Raw genomic sequence first — 13,887 nt, forward strand, 5'->3', positions numbered from 1 at the left:
ACAGACTCCCTTTTTCGATTTACACGTTATTTACAGGCTCCCTTTTTCGATTTACATGTTATTTACAGGCTCCCCTTTTTGATTTACATGTTATTTACAGGCTCCTGTTTTCATTTTCCATGTTATTTACAGCCTCCCTTTTTTTATTTACATGTTGTTTACAGCCTCCCCTTTTTATTTACATGTTAATTACAGTATTATGGCAGCCTCCCTGTATTAAATTTACATGTTATTTACGGGTTTCCAGGTTGAATCACAAGAAATTTACAGGCTATTTACAGTATTTGCAGGAACAGTTTACATGTTATTACATGATCTTAGCCCTTTGCTTTGAAACATTTACAGTGTTTTCTTCATCATTTACATGTTTCACTTGAAATATTTACATGTTTTTTACATGAAACCTCCAAAACATGTAAAAGGGGAAAAATCATGTAAATTAATCTTTACAGTCTTTTTTTGATTATTTACATGTTAATTACATGTTATTTACATACTCTGTAAATTTTCAACTTTTCCAGTGATCTCTTGGTTAGTAAAGCTTTAGTGTTTCTGCTTTCTTTCGTGTGTAACATATGTTTTACATTTGGCTTTTGCTTATTTTGTTTTATTTTTTATTTTTTTTGTGCTGTTGTTGTTGTTGTTTTTTTTCTACAATTGGTTGGATTCGTGCACGCTCAACTAAATTTACAAAGAATGACACAGTCTTCATTTCCTCATCTTGATGCCGATTTGACTTCCTTGATTATCCATCAATTGTAGCATCCATAAATTTAATGTTGAAAAGAAGATTAAACTATACTGGCGTACAAATCGGTCACAGAACACAAGTCTTTGTCAGCCAGCCAAATTGCAAATTCTGTGGCCTTCGTCTTCGTTGGTACTGGACTACTTCACATTTTTGGAACCAGCTGGTCCAGTCGGGGACAGCGCAAGTCCTCCAGGTTTTGAAGGTGTATCCGAAGCGGCGTTGAGGTGAGGCGTTGTGGACAGCGTTTTTTATGAATTTTTTTTTAAAGACCAAGAGGTGGTCGGGGATGGATAAACTGGCTTGCTCCTGGAACATTTCAAAGATGAGTTTATCCATTATGCACAGAAACACCTGTGAAAACTCGTCCTGCGAAACAATTGGGGAAGTTAAGGAAAACCCAAAACAAACGTGAACAAATTTTCTGCCTCCCACCCCCACCTTCTGCCATTATGCCGTTTTTCACAACTCACTGAAAGCTGAGCACATTGCAGAGGAGAATTATGCTCGTGCGGAGAATATTCCTTCAACAGTTTGAGACTAGTTCTCTGGGGGAGTACCACTGTTTGAATATGAAATCAGATATTCTTCTACTGGCAAATGTGTTCGAATATTTTATAGAAATTTGCTTAAATTATTATAAGTTATACGCGGCATTGAAATTGAGCTACTAAGAGATGGAGATATGCATTTGTTTATCGAGGGAGGAATTAGTGTAATTTGGAATGATCTTCACAGTAAGGTAAACAATAAGTATCTGACTACTGAATCTTGGACTACAGTGGAGGGGGTAAGTTTCTGAAGAAACTGTGGTGCTGCGTAGGTGGGGAGTATAACAAGATAATTTGGTTTTATCAACTGGGTTGATAGTGTGAATTGGCCACCGTAAAGAGATTCAAACAATAGGCAAACAATTATCGAGACTACCGAATCTTAGACAAAGGTAGATGAGGAATCAAAATACATCATCTATCTCGATGCAAATAATTTGTATGATGTGCTTTGTCTCGGTCATTGCCCATAGATGGCTTTCGGAGGATGACGTTCAGTTGGATTTAATATTTCAAATGGATATGAAGACAGTGACATTCATTACATCAGTAGAGGTGTATCTGGAATAATTAACCTCACGACTTCCACGGTGTCGACTTTCTACTTTACTTGGAGAAAGTAAAACATGCAGATGACATGATATAGCCTTATTGTCAACAGCTGAAAGGAGACTTGGGTTTGAAAGAACCTTCCATTGCAAAATTTGCGCCTACATTTAACTTACATAACAAGAGAATAATTTGAAATTCTACCTGGATCTTGGTGTCAAATTGACGAAAGTCCATCGCGTCTTGGCCTTCTAGCAATCTCCTTAGCTGAAAGAATATATTGACTTCAACACAGGAAAACGTAAACAGGCAGCTAATGACTTTGAGACAGACTTCTTTACACTTCTCAACAACGGAGTCTTTTGGGAAACAATGTAAAATCTACGCAACAGAGTAAACATTGAACTTGTGACAGCAGTCAAAAGATTGCACAACCGGACAAAGGCGCCTTCGTTTAATCATTTCAGAATTTTTACACACCTGAAATCGCGGGTGTCAATCTAAAGTAAACAACCCTGTATTTGAATCGACCTATCTACACGTAAGCGGCTTTTGGAATCTTCGAACTGTTTAAAGTGCGAATTTTTGTGGGGGCTGCAGCCTCCACTATGCTACCGTCGGCGGAATTTATGTGTCTACGTGTCGCATATCGCGAGGTCTTCCGGGAGAAATTGAGTAGGCTTATATGACTTGATCGTTCGATACGGCGGCCATTGCTGTGTACTTGTAATATTTGAGATGCTTTTCGATAGCTTACCGTCGCGAGTCAAAGTAAGTTATTTTCCATTTCTAAATTGCTTTGCCTCGTTTTTGTTATATATTATCTTTCTTCCCGCACTGTCCTCGAGAACTGTGTTCACCTTGTTATTTCAGTTAGATCTTCGTGAGAGAATTTCTTCGGCGATACAAGATTTGTTTTTCTCACGCAAGCCATTAACTTATCCAGGCTCGGCTCGTGTTCAGTGTGGATTACACGGGAGAAGTATTCGCTTTCGCAAGCACTCACCTTCTTTACCCAAAGGAGTGTCAGTTATTGGACTCTACTGTTATCACGTAAATCGTGTGCATGTATTCGCACTGTGCAGTTATTTTGAGCAGCTGTGAATGCACTCAAACTGCTGAACTTACATGTACTAGAGCTGTTTGTTAACTACATGGCAATATTAACTGCGAGTATGGGGACATCAATTGAACAATACCGGTCGAGGAAGCGAAGGATGCCTTATCACATGTTTAACGGGGATGGATTCTTACTATGTCTTAGCTAAATGTGTTTTACTTGACAACATTGAAACAAATTCTGGACATGTAGAGAAATGATGGGCTACATTTTGTCTACATCCCATTGCTTGTAAGGGGAAGTGAATGATGTGGAGAGCAATCCAGGCCCTGCAGTATTTAATAACACTAATCCAACAACCACTGTGTCTGCTGGCCACAAGTCAAGGAACTGACAGATTAGCACACTTTGGTGAAAACGTTGGTAAGCAGTGTGTTGCAAATTATGTTCACTTGATTATGATTAAAATTTACAATCAAATAGAAGACACGGAACCCAGAATATGCTTATTGGATCGAGCCTATAGAGTTCTACAAAATATAAATTCTGCATAAAAAATGTGTATTTGCCGTTAACTGTTACAATGAGGTTAATTAATATTCCAGGAAGAGTTTCGGTTTTTGCGAGAATGTACATTCAACGCAACTTAATGCAATTTAATACATTGTTCATTATTTCTACTCTTCACATCAAACAATGCCCAATATATGTCTCTTAAAAATTCACTTGCAGAAGCATTTTCAAATAATTTTCTCAAACTCCTTAATAACTCATCAAATTTAGACAATGTAAATCATAACTGTTATGGTGTTTGGATATCTGATCTTATTTGACGTAGATGTTGTAATTTTAAGTCGCCTTTTTCTCCTTAGTTCTAGTGTCAATTGAGAAGATAGGTCTACTTGTGTATACAGTGTCAAATACCGAAGACCACATATCATCACATTTTCAAAACCTCGAAATTTTGTCAAAAATTCTCAGCTGTGTGTTATATCTTAAAGACTCTTCTCCATATTTGGAAATGTGGTTGAACACGATCTTTCATGCTTGATGTATTACATCATTGTTACTACAATTGTTGTTTGTTACAGTTTTAAAGACGTCAGAGCACAGCTTTGACATATTTTTAATTTAACTTCGAGGATTTGCATGGGATACCCCTTTCATTTGGAAAATACACTTTGGTCAGCATTGAAGAGCTTAAAAACCTATTATATTTGCAATTATCTTGCTCACAAACATGGACTGGTCCTTTCAAAATGAGAGGTGTACTGCACATGTCATGATTTGTGGTTATCAAGCTGATATGCAACAAGTTCAACACGACCAGGGATGTGATTACAGTGAATGAATGTGCGTACAAGAAATTCCCCTAAAAAAGCTGATAACAGTTGCATTGTCTTCTTCAAATAACATTTAATTTATTAACTTCCCACTGTGAATAGCATGATAAAAAATATGTTATTACCTTATTGTATTTTAAAACAGATCCAACCGATCAAAGTAGTATTGGGTTTGACAAAACAATTATAACACCTACAATGAGAGACATCTGTACCAGGTCATGTGAACGTAAGAACCTAGTAAGCCAGAGTGAAGCACACTGGGCAATGTGGAACACTCCTTTAGACATAATTTTTATGTTTGTTATGTAGCATTTGACTTTTTGTCAAGTTTCAGCTGATAAACCTGTACTGTATACTTTTCATGTTATTCGCTGGAAGCTCTATTACACAACTCTTTATACAACTGTATGCTAACAGTCACTTGAAGATTAATATTGACTCCAGAAACAAACATGGATGCACTCTTCTATCCAGAAATTACTATGCAAACTACTAGTCAATCATCAACATATACTTTTAACATCACAAGGATCTTCATGTATCAAAAGAAGCATGCAAACTAAGTGAACAATATGTTTTTGAATATTGTTTTTACCGTATTTACAGTAAAATTTTACCACATCTTGCATCATCTTAAAGCTGGCAATCAACAAAAGAAACTACTTCCTGTTTGCAAATTGATTATTCTTATTCCACGTGACAACATTTCTTTCCAGTCATGACAAAACGTATTCAGAACTTCAGTGGAATTGACACCATTGACAAGGTGTCTATTTGCGACCAGCTGTTGAATTCTCAGTTGCTGACTTTATTATGGAACTGGCTAAGATATTGCAGCAAACCCTCTTGACACTACATGAGCAAGTTAATTTGTGAACAAATTAATAACAACTCACCTAACAAGTTAATAACAACTCACCTATGTTGACACCTAATAATCAATATTACTTTATTTATTTAAATTTATAGCTTTATCTTTCTAGTGATGGCCTATTCACCCATAGTACTTTAACTCCCGAATACTAACGTTTAAAACTAGCACTCCAACTGAACGAAATAAAAGTAAATCTAAGCCTACACAAGTACGCTTTGCGGACCTATTTTTGATTTCTGTTGCAACCACGACAAGGCAAAGTATGGATCTCTAACAAACTGCTGTTCAGTAATACCAACTCGTTATGTTTAGAGGTAAAAACTGAAGACATCTATTCAGACATGGCAAGCGAGGCACATTTGTTTGACTTCTCTGAATACCTTAAAGACCATTTCCTCTACGGCACTGAAAACAACAAAAGTCATCGGGAAGAGCAAAGACGAGACGCATGGTATAACTGTTGAGGAATTTGTTGGGCTGTGACCAAAGATGTACTCCGCACTACTATACAGCCAAAACAACAAAACGGTAGAGAAAGACACGTCACCGAACAAAACATCAAGAACGAACACTGTAAACAATGGCTATTTGCTCAAGAACAAGAGATGGCATCAATGGAGCAACGTCAATCATTTCAGAAAAATATCTTCCCCATCAAGCTCAACAAAATCGGCTTAAGTCCCTTCCGATGCATTTTGGGCAATGGCCGTGACACGCTATCTTATGGTCATCACTCATTACACCACATTTTAGATCAACATGACTAGGGAATGATTGAATTATTAGCAGATTTGTAAGTAACTTTATATTACGAAAGTGAATGCCTCAAAAGTAGAAACATCCTTTTGTCATTACTTTCTCTTTTCGAGTAATCATTTAGTTCGCCAACTTTGATCACTTATTTAAATTCTCATTATTCATCTGTAGACAATGTGTTGGTTATGTACATTGTTATAAGGAGAGGTTTGGTGTGGATCTCTCTTAGGGCTTCGTGTTATCACTTTTAACAGTAATTAAGAGCAGGGTAAACAAAGCAAGCAATAGAAATGAAAAAACAATATCTGAATTATTAAGCGTTCCACCTGTAAATTAGATTGACCAAGCGAAATGCACTTCTCCAATCGTGAGTATCAACTGTACTGCATTCGAATTGGATAGTTTTATTTTGGATTATATGCATCATGCCTTGATCTAAATTCGGAAATACGACTCACGTGCCCACGCGAAACTGAACCTCGCTGTTCCCAACACGCGACACGAAACACACAACGCACAACACGCGCCCGACCGGTTAAAATTACATGGTGACAAACTTAGTGAATTAATTTTTTTTAATTTAAAACTAAATTTTGTGAAATTTTTATGCCTTTAAACTTTTTCTTAAAACTTTTTTTTCTGAAGAAGATTTAAGTCTTTTATCTTGGTGAAAAGATCTGTGAAGAGATTTTCTGGACCTTATTTTTGGTGCAAAAGTGCACAAGATGCTCATGTTTTCGCAGGTATTTCAAAAGCAGGAAAAAAAGGGACTGATTATTCTTTTTTCCTGTTTTCGTGAAATAGTTTAAAATATTATTTTTCGGGAAAAATCGTTGAAGTAAAAGAATCGCATTTAGAATAAACGATCACAATCAGCATGGTCTACTTGTGCAAACCGGCCAAACTCAGCTGTCTAGTTCAATCGAAGCATATTTAGAGCAAGCAGTTTTACCGTAGTTATTGGTGGTAAATTAACAATTATCATAGTCTTAATTAGCATAGATTTTGACGATTTTACTTCTCTGTTTACTCCTTAGTTTTCGTTTCGATTGAGCGGAAATATCAAACACTCGAGACAGTGTTTCATTGGCTATCCAAACACCTCGAATTTCGTCAAAAATATCCCCCTGCGCGTCGTATTTTCAACTCTCGTCTCGGTGTTTGGATATCCCAATAAAAGACTGTCTCTCGTGTTTGATATATTACTGACTTCGTAGAACATAGAAGTTCTAGTGACTACTTTACAGCGCTTTTGTTATCAAGCTTCACTTCCCTGGTTTACAACACAATAATGTCGAAAAACAAATGCAAGACAGTTTTAAAGATGATTTTCGCTGAACATTCGAGCAAAAATGGCCAAAATAGAGTAACCAAAATAAGAAAATAGAAGCTTAAACGACTACTTATTGAGATGAAATACATTTTAAATAATATCTTGCTGTTCAAGCTTTGAAATTTCGTTTTAAGTAAATTTGAAATTCACCTCGTCAAGTAGCTCATAGTTCAGAGAGGGGAATGGTTATGAAATGCGGGAGAGTTCTTTGTTTACAAGTGAATACATGACAGATCATGTATTTGAACTGCGGAGAAAGATGTGAATACACGATTGATCATCGCAGTTACGCACACAGCTTAAGCAGTTGTGAAATTTAGGCCCGAGAAAAAAATCGGGCCGAGACGGAATTCGAACCCGAGCGCTGCACCGGCAGAGGTCATGGGTTCGAATCCCATTCAGGCCTGAATTTTTTTCAGCCTTAAACTTCACAACGGCATAGTGTATGAACGCATACCAAAAGATTGTGCACGGTCGTGGACCTTTCAAAATAAATCTCGGTGTCCGGTTTGTTTGCTCCTTTGATGTTTGGCGGGCTTCATAACCATTCCCCTGTATTAACTATGACCAGCTGTTTAAAAAACACATTGCATGAGGCGAGAAGTATTAGGGAAATTCTCTAGCGGCATTTTTCATTCACTTTAGACATAGAAAGTTGATCACACTTGCCATTAAGAAATTTTATAGCGCTTTTAATGTATTTTGAATCCCTATCAAACCTCACTTGCCTGATTTGCCTTACAATAATGTCGAAAACAGGTGAAACAAGCAATTTAAGAGAAGATTTCCGCTGAACATTGAGCAAAACTGTTAAAAATAGAGTAATCAAAAAAAACTCATAGCGTGGTAGCATTTTGAATACAGTTTAGAACTACTTATCGTGACTTAAGCTCTCTCGCTGTCCCCGGGAGAGAAAATTGAATTTGAAGTTTCCATATTTTAATTAAAACGGACGTTTCACGTCAGTTCAAAAAACAATAACACTAAAACAATAGCTGAAATTTATGACATAAGAAATGTTCTAGGTTTTCTTAAGCTGCTAAATAAACCATAATCGTCTAAATGCAGATTTAAAGTTAAATTCCACGGACCAGAAATTCTCACAAATTTAAGATGTTATTTAAATAAAATTTCTTCATTGAAACTACGAAGAGGAAAAGTCTCCGATAGGTCAACGAGACGATTAAACAGTGGTGAGTGTTTGACATAACTATCTCCTCGATCAAAACTAAAACTAAGGAGAAAACGAAGAATTAAAATATTAAAAATCTACATATGCTGACTAAGATTAGACATCCGAAAAAATCACAGTCATGATTTCCTTTGAAATTATGAATTATTGACGATTTAAAAAGGAAATTTGATGCACGTCCAATTAATGATAATAGCAGCACTTTTGTTAATGTCACAAATATGCGTGGGACCTCCGTAGCATGCCATTTGTTAAGGTAATTATCTTCGCACGTATGACGGCATCAAGGTAAACCATTACCCCGCCTTCGGTAGCACGTAAATAGGCTGACGTTATTAAGAGTCACTGACTGGAAATATCGAGAATAGCTGGCCAGGTTAGAAAAATCGAAAATCCTGAAACTTTGCCTAAAGAACGCTTGTAGGAAGTTTTAAATTTTTCAAGCATTTTGAAGGATTCCGTCGACCGTTGAAGAATTGCCTTCTAAAGCCCCTATGAAAACGGCAAAAATTGCGTTGTTTTAGGGCTTAAAACGCATCTTGGTATGTCCGATATGGAACAAAAACAAGTACTTTGCAAAAGAGTATCGTTTCTACTATAATAATATGGAAAAACAATTTCTGGGTAATTGAGGTCCACACAGGTAAAATGCAAAAGTTCGCGACAATCTCTTCTCAAATTTGCATAATGCGGTATGTTCAAAGAACTCTATTGTTGAGCACTCTAGTCTGTTTTTGTTCCAGTTGTGGGCCTTGCTTTGTGGAAAATATACAAAAAGAGAGTTGATCCGTGCCGTTATTACGCAAGGTACATAAAACTGCAGACAAAGCCCAAAATGCAAGTGCAAACACGCTACATGTATTACGTGACTGGCGTCACGTAATATTTATTTTCAGTTAGCTCCAATTTGAATTACTAGATTATTGAGATTTAGACACTTGCTTATAATAGAGACCTAGGGGGGTTTGTCTTTCCCGTTTATATACACTTGATTAGTCTGCAAATATTCGAAAGGAGACTGGTCTTTTACAGTATTTTTTAACCATTGTGTGTCGATTTTGATCTTGATGGAAAACGGATTAATTAGAAGCACTAAATGAAACGAAGAGGTTTTCTGACTAACGTGATCTAGCTAGATCAAGGAAGGAGGTTTTTTTGAAAAATAGAGTAAGACTGTTTGATGTCTATCCCGCGACCTGACCTCGGTTGGAATTCGGCCTAGTGCAAACGTCGTGCTTCTGCCGTGCCGAACTCAAATAAATTTGGCCTGGCAGTGGCATGACAAAAAGCTATGAAAGAATTTAATTCATTCGCGCAGAAGATCGGAAGAAGTTTGCTTTGCTGAAAAAAATAAAAAATAAAAAAAAAGAAGCAACTGCAGCTGATGCAGCAGGATATGAATTCACAGGGACGGCGGAGTCTTTTTTCAAGTGAAAGAAGGGGGTGGGGGGAAATGCGGGGCTTGAAAACGAGTGGTGCCGGCGCAAGTTTGTAGAGCGGTCTAGGGGCATCCTCCCCCAAAAAATATTTTTAAGTCTAGGGGCTTGGAAATGGTATTTTTGACATTCTCCATGGTGTAGCTCTTAAGAAAATCAACCTAGTGGATGAACTATAAAATGACAGGTACTTTTAGTGCATTTACAGCAATATATTTTGAAGGTTTTGTGAGCTTGATACATCTTTCTCAGCCCTCCATGATATATCACGGCCTTAGTACTGACTGACCTGCGCTTTTACACAAGCCTCCCCGTGTGTGGGAAGGAAGTGCACGCTGCGGAAAGGTTAAAACTATGTAAACATGAAAAGCTTCCTACAGATTTGGTAGGAGGTTGTAGCTTTGTGAATTCTTGGTAAATCTGTAGTCAACCAGACTTTTTTTCGTTTTCCTTTCCTTCTTCTTTATTTCTTCATTTGTACCTCATACTAAAACAAAATAAACTGTCATCGTGGTAAAAAGTGAAGGGGAGGGGGGAGGGGGGCTTAAGCCCCCCACCGCGGCTCCGCCGTCCCTGGTTCAGTTCGGCACGTGCACGGCAAGAGCACGCCGTTCGAAGCCAAGTCGCGCTACTGCCGTGCGGAACGGCATTAGGCCTGCCGTGCCAGAAGTAGTCGCGCCGACTTTGATTCAGCCTGCCGCGCAAGAGTCGAAGTTCTCGGTATTCGCATTGAAACAATTTACAAGACTAGAACACGGGATAAACTAAGCATATCGGAAACTTTATATTAAATTAAATTTTGAGGGGTTCCGTCGGCTGTCGAGGAATTCAAGCCCCTATGGAAACGGCAAAAATTGCGTAATTTTACGGGCTTATAAGGCGTTTTAGTTTGCTCAATATCGGGTCGAAATAAATATTTTGATTAACTTTTGGTCTTCTTCAATCAGTATTTGGAACAAAAAATCTGGGCAGTAAGAACGCGCGCCAGCAAACACAAACGTTTTTAAGGCTAGGTGAACTTTTTTGCACAATTGACGAAAATTGAAAAGTTTCTTCATAGAATGACTACTCGATATATTTCTAAAAGTGTTGTTTTTTCGTTGTTGGTGCCTTCAATTACTTAGCCTAATAGTTTCCAAATAATAAAGAAACAGGGAAAATCGATGGTTAAACTGACAACCGTTTACATAACACATTATCCCCTGTCATATTTTTCGGCTCAATCCCCGTAAAAGGTACCGCAAAAGCTCTCACGGTGGACCTTTTGGAGATTAACCCCTAAAATGTACGACGAGCACCCCCCGTTATTTTTATATGAGTCTCAATTTCAAACAGTCTTACTCTATTGTTCAAGAAAAGTTGCTTCCTTGGTCTGGCTGGTTCACGTTAATAAAACCTCTTCGTTTCATTTCGCGTATTTAATTGATTCGTTTTCCATCAAGATCAAAATCGAGACACATGCTAAGATTTACTTTGAAAGACCAGTCTCCTTTCGAATATTTGCAGACTAATCAAGTGTATATAAACGGGAAAGACAAACCCTGCTATGTCTCTATTATAAGCAAGTGTCTAAACCTCAATAATCTTGTAATTCAAATTGGAGCTAACTGAAAATAAATATTACGTGACGCCAGTCACGTAATAGATATAGCGTGTTTGCACTTATATTTTGGGCTTTGTCTGTAGTTTTATGTACCTTGCGTGAAATAGTGAAAAAAATGTTGTAATAATGACATGGATCAACTCTCTTTTTGTATATTTCCCACAAAGTAAGGCCCAAAAATGGAACTGACAAAAACAGACTAGAGTGCTCAACAATAGAGTTCTTTGAACATACCGCATTATGCAAATTTGAGAAGAGATTGTCGCGAACTTTTGCATTTCACCTGTGTGGACCTCGATTGCCCAGAAATTGTTTTCCATATTGTTATAGTAGAAACGATACTCTTTTGCACAGTACTTGTTTTAGTTCCATATCGGACATACCAAGATGCGTTTTAAGCCCGTAAAACAACGCAATTTTTGCCGTTTTCATAGGGGCTTTAGAAGGCAATTCTTCAACGGTCGACGGAATCCTTCAAAATGCTTGAAAAATTTAAAACTTCCTATTGTTAGAAAGAAGAAAAGTAAAGCTCTTATGTTAAGTTTACCCCGAGGTCTAGTTTTGTAAATTGTTTCAATGCGAATACCGAGAACTTTGTGAATTTTCCAGATATTTTTTGCATATTTAATAAGGCAAAAAGCTATATTTTCGTTTTTGGCGAATTTCTCGAAGACTTTAAATTCTAAGAAAATCGGAATAATATTTTCGAAAGTGGCTCCCTATAAGCGTTCTTTAGGCAAAGTTTCAGGATTTTCGAATTTTCCAACCTGGCCAGCTATTCTCGCTATTTTCAGTCAGTGACTCTTAAGTGACCAAACCAGAAGACAACGTATTGCATAACAACGGAAAAAGAATTAACGGCAATGTATTTTACTGCCTGATTTTTCTTGTCTCGCTGGCTGGGAACACTGTCATCGAAATAATTGTTTATAAGACGAAAATCATGAGAAAACCCATCAACTTTTCAATCGTAAACATGGCCATATACGATCTGCTGTACCCAATTTTCTTGATCCCTATGTCGATACAAGGGCTCTATATCAAGGACTCTTGACCAGGTCTTATGTAAGCAGGGTTTCTTCTTAACACATGCCCCTGGTCTTGTGTCTATTCAGAGCCTGGCTCTGATGAGAGTGGATCGATTTGGAGCTGTGGTATTTCCTCTCCGTTCTTCACCCATCAGTTCAAAACTGTGCCCGTTCTTCATTCTCATTACTTGGATCATCGCGCTGGCTGTATTCTCCCCATATCTCTTCCTCATGAAATTTGTTGAATATCCAGGAAGATTGGAATGTAAGATACTATGGAACGAAGTCTTTGGAGAGACCTTCTCTTTTAATAACAACTTCGTGGCATTTTTGGTCGTATTCATTTTTATCCCGTTGGTGCTGATAGCCATACTGTACATTATCATCCTTTTAAAGCTCAAGTCGTAGAGGATTCTTGGCGAGCAATCAGCCAGCACTGAAACTGAGCAACGCCGGCAAAGTGAACGAAACGTGTTAAAGAGGCCCTTGTTATTGCGTATTTGCTGGTTGCCCTTCATTATCATGTATTTACTCGTCTTCTGTGCATCGAATAGCATGATGTCCTGTGGCTTCCAATATTTTATTTCTTTTGCATATTTAATGCTTAGCGCAAATTGTGCCATAAATCCTTGCATATGTTATATTTTCAGTAGCAATTATCGAGAAGGACTTAAGACTCTCCTTAGATAAACGTCTTTTGAACAGTGTATTTACCTTCTGTATCATGGGGTCTGTCGAGAGGTTGAGTGGACCTAAAACTTGTAAAAAAGGTTAATTTAAAACTTCTTTGTATTTGATTCAATGTACAATGGTTTTGCAGATCGGTTGGTTACCGGCTGAGTAACTTGTCATCACTTTTTAGTTATTCCGTCGTCGGAAACCGTGTAAATAACATTAGGTTTCAAAAATGGCTTTTATTTGAATCGACGTACCCTTTATAAACTTCTCGGAACGGTTGGCAGTCCTTCTTTTGATATTTCATTTCCCGCCATTTATAGTTATTTCGTGGACTCTTTTCTAGTTTTCGTAACCGTTTGAGTAGTAAGTGAAGAGTTGTAAAATGCCGAATAGAGTACCATGCCGAGATGATTACGACGCATAAATTATTTAAAATTATGTAGTTATGCAAGAGCACATGGCAGACCCCAAGCCGCCTGGCACTTAATAGCTGTGACCTTTGCGTGTTTCATTCGCTATAGTACGCTATTCGGCACGCAATAAAACAAATTATACTGAAATGAAATTGCACTAAACTCAGCCTTGTCTTATAAGTACCATTATCATATGGCCAGCTCCGTGAGCGGGCAAGATGAACCAAATCCTGCCCTGTGATTGGCCACCCGAGCGGGCAAGATAGAGCTATCTTGCCCGCGGTGTCCCGCAAGAAAAATTTCCTCGAAAGCCATATAAT

At 37.7% G+C, this 13,887-nt stretch overlaps 1 pseudogene; it reads left to right on the forward strand.

Moving 5' to 3' along the window:
• The first annotated feature begins 3,216 nt into the window (after window positions 1-3,216).
• LOC145493583 (QRFP-like peptide receptor) lies at window positions 3,217-13,458 on the forward strand (annotated as a pseudogene).
• The last annotated feature ends 429 nt before the right edge of the window (window positions 13,459-13,887 follow it).

The sequence above is a fragment of the Orbicella franksi genome, chromosome 7, assembly GCF_964199315.1.
Source record: "Orbicella franksi chromosome 7, jaOrbFran1.1, whole genome shotgun sequence".
Classification (NCBI taxonomy): Eukaryota; Metazoa; Cnidaria; class Anthozoa; order Scleractinia; family Merulinidae; genus Orbicella; species Orbicella franksi.